Source organism: Betta splendens, chromosome 3 (genome assembly GCF_900634795.4).
Source record: "Betta splendens chromosome 3, fBetSpl5.4, whole genome shotgun sequence".
Lineage (NCBI taxonomy): Eukaryota > Metazoa > Chordata > Actinopteri > Anabantiformes > Osphronemidae > Betta > Betta splendens.
In genome coordinates, this window is record NC_040883.2 from 12,113,553 (window position 1) to 12,116,778 (window position 3,226).

Here is a 3,226-nt window from a genome sequence, read left to right on the forward strand (position 1 = left end):
CTGAGGCTGCACCGTGGCCCTTAGCTGAGCCCACTTATGCTTCTTGGTGCTGCAGCTGTGGTTAATCAATAATACTGAGTCTGGGAGCTGAAAACCAGTTGCTGAGCAGTGGTGAAGTCTCACTTGGTGCATTTTTAACACGAAGCTGCAGAAATGTTCTGGTTGGTTTATTGAGCGAGTTCTGGACAGCTGCCTCTCTGATAGTTCGAGTCTGCCACTTGCTTCACTTCATTTATTTGACTCACTGAACTCCGAGGCTGTTTGTGCTTGTACTCTGTCTTCCTCCAGCATCCAGCATCACGGTTGCATACCAGGAGTTTGTTGGGAATAGTTGCTGTCACATTCCACAAGTTCAGGTCGTTACATCTGGAAAACCATAGGAAGCACTGATTTGCACACACACACACACACACACACACACACACACACACACACACACACACACACACACACACACACACACACACACACACACGTTCACTTCATGGGCGTCTAATTGTGTGCAGTCAGGACCCGGGGTCATTGCTCGGGCATCAAACAGGGCACTACACTGTCAGGACACATCACTTAAACTGGAACTGATTTTTGCTTTGACAACTTTTCAGAAGTTTTATAAGCTGAAAAAAGTAATTAGTGACCAACAGTTACTGGGTTAGATTTTAATAAAAACAAGCAGTGCTGCCAGTCAACATAAGCACATACAAGCTTGTGTGCATTTGCACTAACAGCATTCAGCAACTGTTGCAGTAATTAAAATAATCAGACAGAAAGGTCAAGTGGGATCAAACTAGTTTCCACACCAGATTACGGCTGTCGTCGCTCCATCTGTGTGTGTGTCTTTGTAATTCAGGGCTATTAACAGCTTTTGCTTCATTAGGCTTTATTTGCCTTCATTTGCTTTTCCTCTGCTTCATGCTTCCCATTCCGCCCTGTGTTTTAAAGTAAAACAAAATTTAAACCCGTAAAACATATGAACAGGTAAAATAAAGAACTGACAAAAAGAATAAACAATAATAATGTAAAAAGCTCATTTCATTTAATGACTGGAAAATGTAAGATGACTCCAGTTAAGAGTGTTTTATTTTAGGCTGCATAAATACAGATGTGAAGGGAAAATCTACATGATGCCACGACTTCCATGATGCAGTGTTTAGTGGATTAAATTTTCAATTCCTAACAGGAGAATTTTTGCTGTTGGTTTATTTTTACCACTCACACAGAAATAACAACAAAAACACACAAAGGGAACAAAGCTGAAAGTAGAGCTGCTATATTTGGTCATTAAGAAATAAACTGACTGTGACTGTGTGACTGTGTGACTGTGAAGTGTCAGCGTCATTGATTTTCATGCACAAGACTGGCTGCTGTCGTTAGGCAATCAAAATAAAAGTTAGCAGCTGCAAAACCCAAACTATGTTTCTGTCAGGTGTTCATAGCAGATAAGTAGAAAACTGCCCTTCATAACGTATGTGAGCTTTAAGGTTGTAAGAGCTTCTAATGTCTTTTGCCATTAAGATGGTATCAATCTTACTAATCAGCTACATTGGCTTCAGATATTTTTTTACTTCCAACCTCAACAACCATTTAGTGTGTGCTGACTAAATGCTTCACAGTTCACAGAAACGATTTGAATGCACCTTCACCAATGGACTCAATCGGTCTGTGATCACTGAGCAGAAGAGAACCTTTAAGCAATTTACAAAACTGTACCATCATATTAATATACAGAGAACCCGAGCTGTGCTGAACTCTGCCACCAGTGAGGGGAGCTCCTCTGCTAAAAGCTCCTGGGTCAGACAGAACAGGAGAGCAAGCAGTCCAGTGACGTGAACTTACAGTAAGCAGTGGTTCTAATACACACATGTGGCTGTAAGTGGTACCTACAAATGCTCATGCAGTGCTTGAAAAGGGAACTAATCGGGGTTAGTGGCCCGGTCCATTCGTCTGCTCACATGAAGCAGCAGGTGTGTGTTCAGACTGAGTCAGGTGAAGGCAGAGTGGAACGCGTGGAAACACAGCGGCGCGTGATCACACATGCAGCAGCCACAAAACATAGTGATGCACACACACACACACACACACACACACACACACACACACACACACACACACACACACACACACACACACACAGCCCGGTTCTATCTTTAGCCACAAAATGAGGCCTATACAGTAGTTAATGTTTAGATGCTGGAGCCATGAAGTGGAAACATGAACATTTTAACCGCTATTAATTTCTCATCAGTGGTCGGATGACAGAGAAAAAGAAGGCGAGGGAGTGGGAGGAACGGAAAAAGAAAGGGAATGAGAGAAAGACTAATGAGGTGGAGGAGTTTAGAGCACGTTCCGCTCATAACGGCTACACTCACACATCTACTTGGTAGTAAAGTGTTGCAAACACAAGCGCTGAGTCGGGGTCACAGGAGGCTCCAGCAGCAGTCGTGGAGCATTGTTCTACTCAAATATAAGAAACATGCAGGTTTACAGTAAGTGGCAGGTCCAGAGCTTTAATTAATGGAGGGATGGATTCATATGATCTTTACTGGGTGAGTGAAGGTCAGACCCACATTAGTCAACATCTGCTTCTTTCGGAAGTGTTGATCACCTGCCACCAACCCGTCATCGACCTGCTCGAGGCCTCTGGAGGCGTTTGCTACCGCTTCGATGGTCCAGTATTTCGTCTCTTCCCTTGAAACGTTTAATCTTTCCAGAAAACCAACGCCTGGGTTGAAACTGTAAGCACAGCGGTGCCGTTCAATATCCTTGAGCAAATAAGACGTATTTGATTGTGCAGAATGAGCTCGGTCATAAAGTGGCTCGCGTTTACCTCGCTGAGATTAAACTGCGCTGGTTAAACATCCAGAGAACATTTACGTCGCATGCGTCGCATGATGCAGGATCAACACGTCTGCTTTATATGGGACATCTACACGTCACGTTGCTGATATCTCATGAAACTGTGCACAAAGGAAAAACAAGCTTTAGTTTAGTGTTCTAGTGTTTGATCCCTCACAGGTCACAGGGTCACAGGGTTCTGATGTCATCAGTGGGAGAGGAAAGAAGCACAAATGTGCATTCTGTTCTTTTTCATTATGGAAATAAACAACATAACAATTTTTCAGTTTCTGTCTTCTTACATTTATCCCATTATATTTATTCCAGCACAGAACATCCAGGAGCCAAAAAAACACTGAAACTGGACTGGTTTGTTCCACCTCTTTCCTTT